The following is an 18,261-nucleotide window of genomic DNA, read 5'->3' on the forward strand; positions in this document are numbered from 1 at the left end:
TCAGAATTACACCGTACACACAGCACACCTCATTTTAATAAAAAAGAAGCCAAAAAACCTCAAAAAAATACAATTAAACGAATTTATAAGTGAAAACGTATGTCAACTATATGTGTACTGCACGCTAACTTTTAAAACAACTCTGTGAGTGACGTATTTCGCGCCAAGGAGGATCCGCCCACAAATGTGCACCATCCTATCTCTGGTTGAGTGTATCGTGGGTATATACACACACCCAAACTTATATGGAATCACCATGTATTTCAAAGTAATATTTATTTATTTTGAAAAAACTTCTAATTGTTGCGAAGATTAAAGGTTTTTATTGAAAATAAAGAAATATACAAGACAATCGGATAGTACAGCCCGGTACGGTATAGACTATTTGCTTGAGTTGCAAGTTGAATAAATAAACTAACTTTTGCGTCCAAAAACGAAAATATGCCTCACGTGGGATTATAGAACTTACAAAGAGGAAAGATTAATGGTCTTGTGGAGAAAGTAATGTTTTCAGATGGACATAGCTGCAGAACTAGGCGTAATACAGGGCGTTCTGTCCAAAACATATGCTAGATAACAGGAACTAGGAAAGCTCAAAAATAAAGCAAGGGAAAGTCGCCAAAAGTAATAACGGCTGTCCACGATCGTTTAATTGTCCAATCAGCTGGAAGACACCCAACCATTTCTCACCTGCAGCTCCAAAGGCAGCTTTTGGAAGCTACATGTGTAACTGTTTCAGTTGAAAAGATAAGAAGAAAAGAAGAGTTCGTACCAAGAAGTATACAGCAGTTGACAGTTATGGGTTCCCGAGTTATCGAGGCAGTACAAGATTGATCGCCTAAATTGGTGTCTTCACCACCAAAACTGGAACATTGGGAATTGACAAAATGTGCTATTTTCAAAAACAGTCAGAATTTAATGTAATCAGATGGAAAATCAGATGACTCACGAAATCGTGTACTTAGAGGTCGAGGAAGACAAGCCAGAACGAAAACTGTCAGATCTGTTCACAAATATACAAGGGGAAGTGTAATGTTCTGGAGAGGAATTCTGATTCGTAAAAAAACTCCTTTAATTTTCATCCAATCAACTTTAACTGCTCACAGGTATGTTGATAAGCTGTAGTCAGGCTCTGGGGAGGCGCAACAGGAGAAAATTTAATTTTATTGCATGGTAATGGACCTCTACATACCATTACGACTGACTACAGGCATCGTTGAAGCAGAAGGTATCCCTTGCTTGGAGTGGCCTGCTGGCTCACCCGAGCTTAATCCTATAGAGTATTTGTGGGATATGCTTAAAATAAAAATTAGAGCTCGCCGGGATAATCCACAAAACACCGCACGGCTGGTACAAGCTGCTTTTAAAGGATGGAGCAACCTACCACAACAAAATGTTGATAATTTTATTAGGAGCGTGCCCACGCAAACTGAAGCTTGCATAAGGACTAGAGGTTATAACACTGACTACCACAAAATACAAAAAAAAATAAATTAAAACAAGTTAAACATTATTCGTTTTACATTGAATTTTGTATGCTATTGACGTTAAAACAACTACTTTCAATGACAACAACTACTTTATGAGTATTCTGTTGTGAAAACTTTTGTTCTGAACAAAAACTATTGGTGCAAGGTTGTTAAAATTAACTTTTTATCATCTATTTGGTTGGTGGGTTGTCTCTATCATTCACCTTCAAGTTCTGATGCTAAGTTCTTGGATGATTTTGAAAATATGTGTGATTGTATTATTGCTAGGAATTACAATTTTGTATTAATCGGTGACTTTAATTTGAATTTTTTTGCTGATACTTTTTATGTTAGGAAGGTTAAAAACCTATTATCAGACTATGGTATAAGACAGGTAATAAACAAACCAACACGCATAACAAATACAAGTAAAACGTTAGTTGATTATGTACTTACAAATGAGGATCAAATCACATCCAACGTTCATGATTCTCCTAAAATTAGTGATCACTCAGTAATATCAGTAAATCTTAATAATACGAAATCCACATCTAATATGATTATTAAACAATATAGAAATTTAAATGAAAAAAATTATTTGAAAATAAAAACTAACTTAATTTCATATAACTGGAATTTGGATTCTACTGATGTGGATGTTATCTACCAACAAATACATGAAAATTGTAAAATTGAAATTGATAATAATGCACCTATTCAGACTTGTAAACATAATCCTAAATTACCATGGTTTAATAATGAGGTTTATAAAAAAATTAAAATTCGTGATGATGCATATAAGAGTTTCAAATCATGTGGTCATGAAACACAAAAACAAGTTATGTGGAATAATTTCAAAAAACATAGAAATGATGTAGTTAGTACTTTAAAGTCCAAAAAATCTGCATACTATTATAATCAAATAGATAATTATAGATCAAATCCTAAAAAAATGTGGAAGACACTAAAAAAATTGGTCAATACAAATACAAAAGATACACCTAAATGTGTTCAATTTTGATGTAACATCACTGGTGAAATCAGGGTTGGCATAGAATTTCCCCATCTTATAAAACCCAGCGGGTTTTTTCGGGTTTTTTCAATTGATAAAACCCACTATTATTGGGTTTTTTGGGGTTTTTTCAAAAATAGCAAAATTTCAGTTGAATGAACGTCATATTTATTTCTGAATAAAAACAAAAACTAGCATAAATACCATGAAGTAAGTAGTAGGTGAATACAAAATGAGAGAAACTGAAACTAAACTAATAAAACACTTATTTTAAACATGGTATATAGACAAATAAAAAAATAAACAAGTTTCTTGTTAAACAAAGCATCAGCAAAGCATATTAGTTATCAGGAAAATAAGAATCTGTATTTTTGTCACATTCCCAATTCCCATTCGTTATTCGTTAGACTCGGTCGAGGACTCGGTTCTTAAATGATAATATATTTTTACCAAGTTTGCAGCTCTATCGGCACCTAATCTGTTGCGAAGCTTAGTCCATATTAATCCATATGAAGAAAAAATCCGCTCAATAGATGCAGATGAAGCTGGACATGAGAACAAAGATAACATATAAATACAAAATTCATATGGTTTTTTATTTGTTTTTTTATTTTTTATTGATATCAGCTTCCACCATTTCTTTGTTGAGAATTTTTTAACAAGTTCTTCTTTGAAAAGTGTTGCGGGGAACATATCTGTATCCTTAATCTTGAATGATAACATCACTGCCAAAAACTCATCAGAAAATAAAAAACTGAAAATCCCCAAAAAACCCGAAAAAACCCTAAAAACCCAAAAAACCTGTCGGGTTGGGCTTTTAATAAAAAACCCGGGTTTTTTCCAACCCTGGGTGAAATAGCCGTTAAAAGAGACAGTATGGACATATCTATGGGTTTTAATGAATATTTTGTTGAGAGTATTTCTAGTATTGTAAGTCATGCAGATTTTTTTAATGATTGGATAAATGTAAATTGTAATCTTTATTTGCCATTTGACAATTTTGTACAATTAACTTTGAAAGAGTTAGGTTCATTTATGAATGTGTTAGATAATAAATATTCTAACTATGAAATTTTAAATGGTAGAACGTTAAAGGAAATTTTTTGAGACAATTGGTCACATCATACTAAACTTAATTAATACGTCACTGGATGCTGGTAAGGTGCCAAATCAGCTTAAAACTAGTACAATTATTCCTATCCAAAAGATCAGTAATACAAATAAGGCTGAGGAATTTAGACCTATTAATACATTACCGACAATTGAGAAACTCCTGGAGCTAGTTGTTTATGAGCAATTAATGGAACATGTAAAAAGGAATTCAATTTTAATAGAAAATCAATCTGGGTTTAGAAAGAACCATTCTTGTGAAACTGCATTACAACTAACAATCTGCAAGCTAAAGAATGATATAAAAGATGGTAAATATACTATTGGAGTTTTTTTGGATCTGAAAAGAGCTTTTGAAACCATTGATAGAAACATTTTATTAGCTAAAATTGAACAATATGGAGTAAGGTTTTAAGTTGATTTGAAGATTATCTAAGCAATCGCAGGCAAAAAGTATGTTTTAATAATACAGTATCGACTGAGAAAGACATTTTGGTAGGGGTACCTCAAGGTAGTGTATATAAATCTCCTCTTCATACTGTATATAAATGATATAGATTTGTTTTTGGATTGTGAATTTATCAATCTTTTTGCTGATGATACTTTGATAGCATGTAGTGATGTTAAGTTAGAGAATGATGTAGAGAAGATGAACAGAACACTTGATCAAGTTAATAAATACCTCAACATGAATAAATTAAAACTAAATATTGATAAAACCAAAGCTGTTATTTTTACTACTAAATATAAGTATAGTTTAATAAATTTAAATCTGATTAATTTACACATTAACAGAGTAGAGTAGAGTAGAGTATTTATTGGTAATAATGTACAAATGTACTTTTACAGGTCAGCAATAATTAAAATTGTCTAAAATTACATTAAAAGTTGACAGTACTTCAGTAAAAAACAATGAAGAGATCAAAATTGTAAAAACGGCAAAATATTTAGGTTTTCAGCTTGATAACGTGCTGTCATTTGATGGACATTTTGGGTATATAAGTAAAAAATTTTCAAAAAAATTGTACTTTTTCACCAGAATAGCTCAAAATCTGTCGACTGAGACTAAAGTAACTGTATATAATACAATAATACAGCCACACTTTGATTACTGTGCATCGATTGTATATTTATTCAGTCTTAATAAAATTAGTCAGTTACAAAAACTTCAAAATAGAGGGATGCGCATCATATTAAGAACTAGTAGAATAACGCCAATATTGATTATGTTAAAATCACTTGAATGGTTGTCAGTTCGTCAACGTTTGCATTACCTAACCATGGTTTTTGTGTATAAAATATTGAACTCGTTGGCTCCATCTTACTTTCAAAAATATGTTTCTTTTCAGAGAGATGTACATGATTATAATACAAGGGGTACAAATAATCTACATATTGTTGAGTTTAAAAATAGCTTTATGATGAATTCTTTAATTTGCAAAGGGTTTAAAGAATATAATGAACTACCTCTCGATTTAAGAACTTGTAGAAACATTAATACATTCAAGTACAGTTTAAAAAAATATATTATAGAGAATAGGGTGTGTTGAATGTATTTGTGTTGCCTTGTATGTATACTTATTGTGCTTACATTAATCGAATTGGTATTTTATTCAAATGTTTGTGGCTTTCGATATTGACATTTTAATTAGTTTCAGTTTTTTACTTTTTAAATTTTAAATTATCAAATGTTTGTGGCTTTAGGTATTGACATTTTAAATTAGTTTTAGTTTTTTACTTTTTAAATTATGTTATGGACTATATCAATACTTGTATTGTTTTGACTATATGTACTTTAGCATGTTTATATTAGGTTATCCTATTTCAAATAAAGTATTATCAATTTGTTTGTTAAAGAAGTTATTGTTTTATTTAATTGTTATGTATTTGTTATTAAATTGCTTTAAAATAAATATTGTTTGACTTCGTGTGTTCGTTTTTCTAAAATCGCCCGAAATAATAAGAAATATCAGGTGATTCCACATAAGTTTGGGTGTGTGTACATATTATGTTCTCAACAAACAAAAAATAGAAAATCAGGCAATCATGATTGCTTATGTTTCTATGTATGTACCGACCATTAAAAACTATGGATTCAATTCTTACCATTCTAAGTTTAGGGTGGTGGAGGTAGTGAATAGCTTAAATCTAATTAATATCCGACGCATCAACGGCATCGGAGAACCTTCAGAAACTTCAGGAACTTATCTCTACTATGCTCGATCCTACAAAAGAATACAGTCTTAGGTATGTATTTATAATTCTTTTGACAACTAGACATTTTTAAAAATGTAGGTCCCAGGTCGACTCAGCCTGAATAAAATGAGTACCTTGCGTAAAACCAGGGGTAATAATAGGCGGTTGAAGCGTAGCACTGGCCCTGTTACCTTCCTTGTATACCGTAGGCCCTAGATATAGCAGACTTCCCTGCTATACCCCCAAAGCCACGTGAGCGGTATAAAACGGGAGACTATTATTATTTATAATTCTTTATACAATGTTTCAATTTAATAAATATTTCAACATTGAAATAAGCTGAAAAGAAATACTCTCCTCGTGCTGGAAACAAAAACAAAAAATTTAGCCACAGCACAAAACATCTTCATCATATCAAAAATGAACTAAGAATTTTGGATAAATTATGAACTAAATTACAGTTCTGTTTATCTTGTTACTATCAACATTAACACAGTGTTGCCAAACTGAATTTTGTTATTTTGGGTGTAAATTTTTTCCACGGATCTCCGAGTGTACAATACCTACCTACTTTAAGGTTCCCCCAAACCAACGCGAAACTTTCGCAACCGCAACCTACGCGGAATCGCGGCGAACCGATATTCACGGCGGATTATGAAGGTGTTCAGACCACTTTGCGCGGAATCCGCAACGGTCGCGGCAGAACAGCGTTCCTTTCATGAAACGCTGCATGCACGGTTTTTTCCGCTACCGTTGTAGTTTCGCGTGTTTTAAAATGGTTGTTACAGAAAAACTCATTGAAATTGTTAAACAATATCCTATAATATATGATTTAACGGACGAAGATTATAAAAATATAAGAAAAAAGGATAAAGTCTGGAATAGTATAGGGTCAGAATTAGGAGAAAATGATAAGTTTTCTTTATAATATTATTATTAATTTGCTTGCATAGAGATTACGCCCACTTAAAAATTTGGTCATTTTTGATGTCTTGTATTTCCTAAACCTGTTGGCCGATTTAAAAATATAATTTGTTCACATTTGTATGGCGAATAGTCGCGTCGGCTTTCGCGTCAATATGGGGAACCCTTGTCCGCTACCGCTCCGCCAGCGAATGTTCCGCTACGGAAAATTCGCCTCGCAACACTTTCGCGTCGGTTTGGGGGATCCTTTACTCTTGACAAAAATTCATATTTTTTAACATACCTCAAATTTAAAAATCAAATTTGATAGATGACAGTTGCATTTTAGGTTTTAGATCATGCAGAAGTTTTTATGAATAGTAACTTTTTTTGTGGAATTAATAACAAAAAAGTATCCCATATTATGTGTCCAACTCCAACTTAAGAAGACATATACAAGGCTGCATATACAAGGTGTCCCAAAAGTAGTGGAACGGTCGTATACGAGTTTCCGAACTAAACATTGGATCGAAAAACTGAAAAATATGTGTTCAATCATTTTCAAAAATCTATCCAATGACACCAAACACCAACCCCCACTACACCCCCTGGAGGTGGGGTGGGGGTAACTTTAAAATCTCAAATGGAAACCCCCAGTTTTTCTTACAGATTTTAATTCGTTACGTAAAAGTAAGCAACTTTTATTCGAGACATTTTTTCGATCTGTGATCTGTGATCAAATTATAGAAACAGTCTAATATCTCACGAAATACACTTCCAAATGAGAAATTAAAAATCAAATGTTTAATATTTTTCGAAAAGCTATCGAATAACACCAAACGTGACCCACCAACCCACCCCATGGAGATGGGGTGGGGGATAACTTTAAAATCTTAAATAGCAACCCCCACTTTTTATTACAGATTCGGATCCGTCACGAAAAATTAAGCAACATTTATTCGAAACATTTTTTTGAATTGTTAATAGATGGCGCTTTAATTGGAAAAATACGATTTATTAGCGCCATCTATCAGCAATTTTAAAAAATGATTCGAATAAATGTTGCTTAATTTTTTATGACGAATCCGAATCTGCAATACAAAGTAGGGGTTGCTATTTAAGATTTTAAAGTTACCCCCCACCTCACCTCCAAGGGGTGGATGGAGGGTCATGTTTGGTGTTATTCGATAGGTTTTCGAAAAAGATTAAAAATCTGTTTTTTGGTTTCTCATTTATAAGTGTATTTCGTGAGATATTACGACTGTTTCTATAATTTACCTATGGTATTAGGATAAATCGTTTTTCCCAATTATAGCGCCATCTATCTACAGTTCGAAAAAATGTCTTGAATAAAAGTTGCCTACTTTTACGTAACGAATCCAAATTTGCAAGAAAAACTGGGGGTTTCTATTTGAGATTTTAAAGTTACCCCCCACCCCACCTCCAGGGGGTGTAGTGGGGATTGGTGTTTGGTGTCATTCGATAGATTTTTGAAAATGATTGAAAACATATTTTTCAGTTTTTCGATCCGATGTTTAGTTCGTGAAATATTCGACCGTTCCGCTACTTTTGGGACACCCTATATAATAAATATGAAGATATTGGAATTAGTACAGGTAGTCAATGAACAATACTCATAATATTATAACGAGTTCTCAAAATCGTTGTATTATAAAAGTATGGGCATACATACACTATTTATTTTTAAAAAGACCAAATAATGTCAATTACACCATTGGGCCTTTTGGGCCAAATGGTGTAATAATGTGAACAAAATCTTGTGATAATGGACTGGGAAGTCTAGTATCTAAAGGACTTACAAGTGAACCCTGCCCGGATGTACCATCATAACCATAAATTAATAAAACCTTCCTTTTCATTTCGTGGTAATATCAGTACCTCCGAGAAGTACAATACAATGCCCATTTTCGTAACTTTACAGGAAAGCAATTTTAAACTTTTTTCAACAGAAAGTGTTATTGCTAAAGTTATTTATTGCGATATGGAAACAACATTATTTTTGGACATTGTCTAATCTATTGTGATTTAAATCATTCATTTGTTATAATTGTTTATTATATAGTGTGTAAAAAGGTCATAATTGAAAAAAATGGCTGTTGTATCTCTCCGAGGTACAGATATGTGGGCTGTAACCAATATTTCAACTGCTAGTGTTCCAGGAAATATGTTCGCTTTAACTGATTTGTTCGTTATAAGCAATGTAAATGCTTTTTTTATATGTCATTTCACGGGACCTACTATTTTGTTTGTTATATCCGATTGTACGTTGTAGCCGGTGTCTTTGTAAACTATTTTGACTGTACTTACCTAATTATATTTATGATTTTTTTGAGGAATATAATGGTACTATGCAGAAAAGAACTTTCCGGCACAGAAACCTCACTTTTCTGCACACTACTGTCAGTTATTCTGTGAGAAAATATTGTATTTATTTATTTATTTATACTGCACATTTACAGCAATGATGCCAATTATAAATGCACAGTTGGTCAATACAAGGCAATAAGAACATACAATAATTTATACAATACAATAAAACAAATACACGTTAAAACAATAAATAAGGGTATCACAGTTTATGTAGCATAGTACTCTTTTTCATATTATATAGGTCAAGGTCTTCACTCAGGATAAAATCGTTCATTGCCATTAAGCAGTTTGCCATGGGGGAGTTTGCATATTCTGGAGTTATTTTAAATAAAGTGTGTCTACATCTAAGTCTTTGGTCTGGTACGTTAAAATTTATAAAAGAAAGAATCCTAGGAGAATCTATGATTTGATAAACTATGTTAAATATGAAAATGATTTGGGCATTTCTATGTCTTTCGCTCAATAACAGTGTCAAAAAGGATTCTCTGCAAGTTATAGGAAACCTTAAAAGGATAAATCCCAAATTTCCTCAGATATAAAGACCTCAAAAATTTCTTCTGAATCCTCTCTATCATATCACCATGTGATATGGTGGAGGGACTCCATATGGTACAACAATATTCGAGTTTTGACCTCACATATGCATTAAAAAGCTTAATTGTAGTGTCACAATAAAATTCTTTACTGGATCTTAGGATAAAGCCTAACTGTCTATAGCAATCATTAGTTAGTTTGAGAATGTGCTCATTAAAGGAGAAGTTTGTAGTTTGCATATTAAGTTTGTTAAAATAAAATTGTGCAGAAAAATGCATTTGGAATAGTGGTTGTAGAAAAATGTACTTATTTGAAACTAGTAATATCTAGATATCTACTAATTACAGTAGACTCCTGTAAGTTCGGCCTCGGTTAGTTCAGTCTCCGCTTAGTCCGGCCGGCTCTCTGAGCATTAGTCACACACTTTGCACATCAAAAATCATCAGAAAAGAAAATTCAGAAAAAAATTACTGACTTTTTTAAGTGTTTAAGAAGCCAAACCACCAATGTGCAATAATATTTTTCAATTTTATTAGGCTTAGAGTTCTGTAAGTATTGTTTTATAGTACTTTTGTAACGGCCTATCATTTTATATAATATTATGTTAAATATATGTCAGAGTATTCCTGTGTTGTCTTCTACTTAATCTACAAGTGTTTTGTTTTTGCTAGATCCATACAAACAATAAATGGGCATTTTTTAGATACGCATCGGTTAGTTCGGCCATTTTTAAGTTCGGCCTAGGGTCCGGTCCCGAGGTGGCCGAACTTACGGGAGTCTACTGTAACTCAAAAATCCTTCAAATTTTTTGCCTATAAAAATTATTTAGTCGGGCATTGGCATTAACGTTGAACGCACCACGGGTATTATGGATAATAACTTTGATACCTTAATAACTACAAGACTGTCAAATACATTTCTATTGTTTCAGTTGTAATAAATCTTTAGTTGTTAAAAGAGCGTAGGCACAAGATTTAGGACGAATAATCTTTAAATGTATTCATTTTTTTTCGAATCCTGAGAAAACTAATAAATATTTTTGAAAAATTTGAACGCAGAATGAAAGATTACATTATTACCGAGGGCTGAAAGTCCCTTAGAATAAACAAAATGTTTCTTTTGAATGAGGTATTTGAAATTAAAAATCACACTTAATATTCTCTTTTCCTTTTACCCCTGTAACATATTAGAATAAAAATTATAGAAGTCTTCAGTGACTTTCGGACCTCGGTAATAATGTAATATTTCATTCTGCATTTAAATTTTTAAATAATACTTATTAGCTTTCTCAGGACTCGAAAAAAATAATGCATTTTAAAAGCATTGACCAGAAATTTTGTGCCTATGCTATTAATGTAGCTGTAGTTTATTTTGTATTGATTTATTTATTATTTATTTTTTCAGTACCTAGTTTTAGGTAGTTATAACGTTTTAATAAAATAATATTTAAAAGTGTTTTTTTTTACTTAAATAATTATAATAAATTAATATAAGGATCCAAATAATGAAATATTTAGATTTATTTCAAATAAAATTTAGGGAATTTCTTCTTTTGGTTTATTTACTATTTATTTATATGTGAAAATATTTAACTTAAAATTAATTTGTAATACTAACATAATTATTATATACAGTGTGTCCCATTTAGATTGGAAACACCTCTATAAAATTTGAAGTTGTTAACTGATTTTAACCAAATTTTTTTTAATGTCATGTAATAAAAGGTCTATTGCGGGACAAAATATGAAATATTTAGTTAAATTTTCAGGGCATTCTACGATACTTTTTCTTCGTCGAAAATGAAGAATTTGTATTAGCAATTTTTTTATTAAAAAAATTTCTACGCCACTGGATTTAGAGTGGCTTCAAATAGCTATGACAAAAATTTCATTAAAATATATTTATTAATAACGAAGTTATGACAACTTAAAGTTTTAAAACTCACTAAGCTACGAGTCAAAAAAGAACACCCTGTATCCACAGATAACCATAGAACTAATTATTTTTCAAATAATTTTAATATCAAACCACTACTACAAAAAAATGTTTAAAATAAATTTAAAATGAAATTTTTGTCATTGCTATTTGAAGCAACTCTAAATCCAGTGGCATAGAAATTTTTTTAATAAAAAAATCGCTAATACAAATTCTTCATTTTCGATGAAGAAAAAGTATCGTAGAATGCCCTGAAAATTTAACTAAATATTTCATATTTTGTCCCGCAATAGACCTTTTATTACGGGAAAAAATATTAAGCATTGGTTATATAAGTAAGAATATGTAGCAACTCAATCAATTAATCACTAATTAATTTTTCATTATTTCTAAATACATATTACAACTATTTACAGATCAGGTAGAAGAATCTGAGTCTCGAGGGGAGTCTGACGAAGAAGAAGAGAATGTATATTTATTTTAGCTCATTTTTCTTTCCTTCATAGTGTTGAGTATTTATTTTGCCTTTTTCATCTTTCTTAATGTTTCCCTGTTTGTTAAGTGTTGTGTCCATGATATTTTTTACATTTTTTGATAACACCACGTTTCAACAATGGCAAGTCTTTCTTCAGATGCGCCCGTGATTGTCCAGGCTTCGACTAAGTATAAAAGGACAGAGAATACGTAGAAGCTCAATTAATCACTGATTAATTTGTAATTATTTCTAAATACATATTACAACTATTTACAGATCACGTAGAAGAGGAATCTGAGTCTCGAGGGGAGTCTGACGAAGAAGAAGAGAATGAACATTTAAGCTCAGATAAGGAGTTTGAAAAAGAAGTACAAGATTCGGACACAGAATTAATTTAGTTTATAGTTTATACCTTTCTACCTACATATTTATAATAATAAATTTGTCTTTTTCAATCATATTTGCAAAATCTATTATTATATTGCATATAGTCCGTATTATTTTCCTTTAATTAAGAAAAATTACTTAAAAAACCATAATATATATAATAATTACTCTAACGCAGCGATACTCAACCTTTTTCTTTTCTGGGCCACATAGTAGCCATTGCAACAGCTTGCGGGCCGCAATAAAGGTGAAGTAGTATACAGTGTGTTTCATTGGGAAACGGAAATACTTAAATGGTGAATAGATGTAAATGAGGTGGTTCTAGACATACTGAATTTATTGCCCCACCGATTTTTATGACCGAGTTAAAGGGCATTTTACCGATTTTGCCCATTTTTTCTGGACCCATAACTTTAGAACAGCCTTGTATATTTTTTTGAGATTTGGTACACATGTCACATTTAGAACCCAAACCACCCAACTACTAATCACAAGAAAAATCCAGGCCCGGATTAAACATAATTATAAATTCATTGTGACCTTGAAACAACATCCTGTGTATTGAAATTTTCAAAACCCGTTTGTACATTTGAAAAGAGCACAAAAAACTCATTTTAATGGTTCGCTTCTATTTTTTGTGGAGAAAATTTAATGACTTTAATTTTGAAATTATGTCAGAATTTTTAAGAACTCGAACTCGATACTCGAACTTTCAAAACAAAAATTTCGATATAGTTTCAAAATTAATGTCATTAAATTGTCTGTTCAAAAAATTGAAGCGAGCAATTAAACTTAGTTTTTGTGTTCTTTTCAAATGTGCTAACGAATTTTGAAAATTTCAATATAAAGGGTGTTGTTCCAAAGTCACAATTATTTTAATTTTTTTTTTTTTTTGTTAATCCGGACCTGAATTTTTCTTGTGATTACTAAATGAGTCGTTGCAGTACAGTAAATAAGTATTTATTATTTTTAAAATAAGTATTTGTTCACTAACTTTAATAATTTATTATTAAAGTTAATAATGCGTGCATTTTAATCAGAGTTCTTAAAAATTCCAATATAATTTCAAAATTAAAGTCATTGAATTGTCTTCCTCACGCACAAACACGCCTCAAACACATCGGCACCCTATCAAATAATTTGGAAAACACGTGAAATTAAACAAATAATTTGATCCCTTTAGTTAGCCTTCGGGCCGCATAAAAAACGCTAGTGGGCCGCATGCGGCCCGCGGGCCGCAGGTTGAGTATCACTGCTCTAACGCTTCGAGACACAACAACATGGATATCGCCAGGTCACGTGATTTTCTCGAGCGAACGGACTCGCTCAGCTACAACAGAGGACGAAAACAGCTATCAGTATATGCTCTTTCTCACACTGCTGCTTACCTATAACGGTTTCATTAATATGCACGCGTAATTTATTTGATCACATGGCAATTGGATAATTTCACCAAAAAAACCTGGCTTTTTTAGAATATTTATTTTTAAAATTAAAAAATACCCTGTCAAAATAACAACTGCACCTCCCTGTACGGAAGAAATGTACATAGCAATGCATGTATAGTTGTATATTTTATACTCGTTAATAGTATGTACAGATTCAGATGAAATTTTCTGAAGTTCAGATGCACCCCCTGAAAATAATCCTGGGCGCCCATGAAAGTATCTTGCAGAGTTAAAATCACCCTCAAATCGCCTAGTCTGTGTTTATTTTCTTTATATTTGAATATTTAAATTTACTTTCAAGTCAAATCAATGATATTTTTTGTAATAACAATTTTTACCATTTTTTTAATTTTGGGGGGGATTTTTGGGGAAAATAACCGCTACCCTCCAGCCAGACCGGCATTTTTGTATTAGGCTATCATAAAAGAGTCACCTGAAAAATTTTCAGGTTGCCTAAAATACCTACTCAAAAATGTCTCACAGCTCTTATACTATTAGTACAAATATGCACACACAAGAGGTTACAGCCCCTTGAAGTTACAAAATGAAAATCGATTTTTTTGAATATGTAGAAAACTGTTAGAGGTTTTTTGTTGAAAATGGACATGTAGCATTATTATGGAAAGAACATCTTAAGAGGATCGGTACGTATTTTCGACTACAATGTTATTCAAATGGGGATTAATTTTTTTCGAATCCTGAGAAAACTAATAAGTATTTTTAAAAAATTTAAACGCAGAATGAAAGATCACGTTATTAGAGAGGGCCGAAAGTCCCTGAGAACTTCTATAATGTTTATTTTAATAAGTTACAGGGGTGAAAAACTAAGAGAAAATTTAGTGTGATTTTTAATTTCAAATATACCATTCAAAATAAACTTTTTATTTATTCTAATGGACTTTCGGCCCACGGTCTTTCATTCTGCGTTTAAATTTTTCAAAAATATTTATTGGTTTTTTCAGGATTCGAAAAAAATAAACACAATGCCGTGGTAATATTTTCCAAATCTATCTTTGTCTTACAACGCACTCAGACGAATATAATATTGTCAGCATATATTGTCAGTCAGACACTGACAATCAGTGACAATTTTAAATATTTGACATTGCATCGGGAATATGTTGAGTTATTGATTAAATATTATTGAAATATAGTGTATTTGATAAATAATTGATTTAAAACGTGAACTTAATAAAGTTATTTATTGTGTATTATTTGTGGAAGATCCAAGCAGAGAATACATCAGGATAATATATTCTGTGATCCAAGTATTGTGTTGTTAAAGATGTTCAAAATTGTAAGTGTTCCATAACAATATATTATTAAAAAATCACTTTAACACTTTTCCTCTTTTCTCGATTGAGTATTAGTCTTTGTTGTACAAATAAATTATTACAATGACTGAATACATAGTTAGTGAAAAAATTATCACATTTATTAACTGAATTAATAATTTCCAATTATAAAAATAACAGTTATCCAAGAACATTCAAAACCCATCTCTTTAAATTAATGATGACATTTTCAAGTAGAATGACATTCTAGTAATGTTTACATATCCATACCAGTGTGAATTTTACTACATGTAATTTGCTGTGTAAAGACAGACAAAGTAGGGATACACCTAAAATATTTGCGAATTATGTACCCATAGCCGTAAAGAAAAATTATAGTGATATTTGTGCACCCCATAAAAATTTTATGGGGGTTTTGTTCCCTTAAACCCCCCAAACTTTTGTGTTCGTTCCAAATAAATTCTTATTGTGGTGCCATTAGTTAAATTCAAGATTTTTAAAACTTTTTTGCCTCTTAGTATTTTTTCGATAAGGCAGTTTTTATCGAGTTGTGGCTTCTTTTTTAATATGGTTTACATAAAAATTTTATGAGGGTTTTGTTCCTTCAAACCCCCCAAATGTTTGTGTATGTTCCAATTAAACTATTACTGCGGTACCATTAGTTAAACACACTGTTTTTAAAACTTTTTTGCCTCTTTGTATTTTTTTGATAAAGCATCTTTTATCGAGATGTGGCTTCTTTTTTAATATGGTTCAAAATATACTTAAAAATGTAAATCATAAATAAATTTTCATATTATTACCAAGTCTCCATAACCGTACTTTACCATATCGTCGTTGTGCGAGCAAAATCTGCTATGTGTAAGAAACTAAATTTTACAGGGGAGACATAAAACTCTGATTTTACCTCACCTGAACACATAGCAGATTTTAACCAAATGTTTATAACTTGGTTAATTCTATTCATAGCCTATTCGCGGTGTGCAAGTACTTGGAAGGGAAACAAGAAACGACCGTGCGCGAGTCGCGGAGAAATATTGCAACTATCTTAAATAATTCATATTGTCAATTGAAATTGTCAAATTGACGTATATTCCATACCTTCTGTCAATGAAGCAGAAAAATTATATATTGCTCCACAATATTGATATGATATGCAATTATTATATAAAGGTAAATTTAATTAAATGTATTTTGCTTGCAGTACTGCATTTTAATAACTAATTTTATTTACTACATACAATTGTTGATGTTTTCATAACATAACCTGAATCTTATTTTTTCTTCTTATTATTTTTTTTTTGGACTATGGCCTTGACAATTATCCAGTAACCAGGACTAATATAAATGGCCAATATAATTAAAAGTGCGAATAAAAGTACAGAGCGAAGAAATAGGGGTCGCTTTGCCGAACTTGCACGGTCCCAATAGCAGATTATACCAATGTGTTAAGAATTAAATTTTGAGAATTTCTGTCCTCATAACTCAATTTCACCAAAAAATGAAAAATGTACATAGCTGATTTTACCGGCACAATGACGATATACAAATTAATATGTGGTGGATTTGACAAATATTCAAATTTTAACTATTTTAATGGGAAATAAGCCACAATATTATTAAAAATGATTTTTATTAACGTTTCGATATGGATACCCATACTGAAAGAGGAAGTCAATAAAAAGAAAATACCACAATTAGTAAGTCAATAGTCGAGTTAGTACATAATTTATATTTTAGTATTAGGTACTTATATATCCATGTATTATTGATATTATTTATAATTTAAACAAAATTATAGTAAAGTCAGAATTTGGTATTAATTTTTGAGAGTAAATTAAATGTAAAATCAAATACTTACAATGTCGGGATAGTATCACGAGGTTTTTCCTGGTTTTCCCTCGTGATTTACTATGAAATCTTTAACGCGAGAATTTTAATGTCACAGTTGCATATGGTTGTCTTTTTAAAGACAGATCACATACTATGATTTTTTGTGACGGATATTCTTGAGTTGGGGTTGATTTCATGTAATCGAATGAACTATCTTTCAGTAAAGTCATCCCAGGAACGCAACTCATAAATATTGGCAATATCATTTTAAAGTCTTCTACTTTAAAATGTATCATGTGTATCTCAATTGCCGATATAAATGAGTCAAATTAAATAAATTATTAGATGAATTTTTGTACTAAGCAACAACATTTTTGTTTATGTTAGTATTATTTTGTATTTTGACAACGGCACCCGATTTGGGCATCGAAACGTTAATAAAAATCATTTTTAATAATATTGTGGCTTATTTCCCATTAAAATAGTTAAAATTGTAAAAATGCCACAAGAAAATAGCTTCAGAACAACATTAAATATTCAAATATCTCGATAAAAACTGACTTTTAAAAAAAGTACTAAGAAACAAAAAAGTTTTTAAAAACCTGTGTTTAACTAATGGCTCTACAATAATAATTAAATTGGAAGGTACACAAAAGTTTGGGGGGGTTTAAAGGAACCAAACCCCCATAAAATTTTTATGGGGTGTCCAAATTTCATTATAATTTTTTCTTAAAATACAACTGCCATAAGAATACCACATGTCCATTTTCAATAAAAAATATCTAATAGTTTTCGATATATTGGAAAAAATCAATTTTCATTTTGTAACTTCAAAGGGCTGTAACTTTTTTTCTGTGCACATTTGTTCTAAGGTAAGTTAGGTTCAATCGAACTATTTTTGGTCCCAGAATATGGGATTAAATTTATGACCTGTATTTTTGTTGCACCCTGTATAGTATAGGAATACATATTACCTGAATAAGTTCTTATCTAATAAATTTTGGTTTGTTTATTTTATGTTACCTTATATTTTTTTTTTTAATAAAATAACTTTTTAGTTTTAATTATAATGACTAATAACAATTATTCAGAGTATTTTTTTTTAATAAGAAATAAATTTTAAAAGTATTTTTGGATGTTTAATTTTTAACAGATTTTTTCTGTAGTCGGCATACTACAACAATAAATAAAGATAACTACTGATTTGTATAATTTATTACATAATAATTTAAATAATGATGTTCTGAAGCTATTTTCTTGTGGCATTTTTATA

The sequence above is a fragment of the Diabrotica virgifera genome, chromosome 9 (genome assembly GCF_917563875.1).
Source record: "Diabrotica virgifera virgifera chromosome 9, PGI_DIABVI_V3a".
Taxonomy (NCBI): Eukaryota; Metazoa; Arthropoda; class Insecta; order Coleoptera; family Chrysomelidae; genus Diabrotica; species Diabrotica virgifera.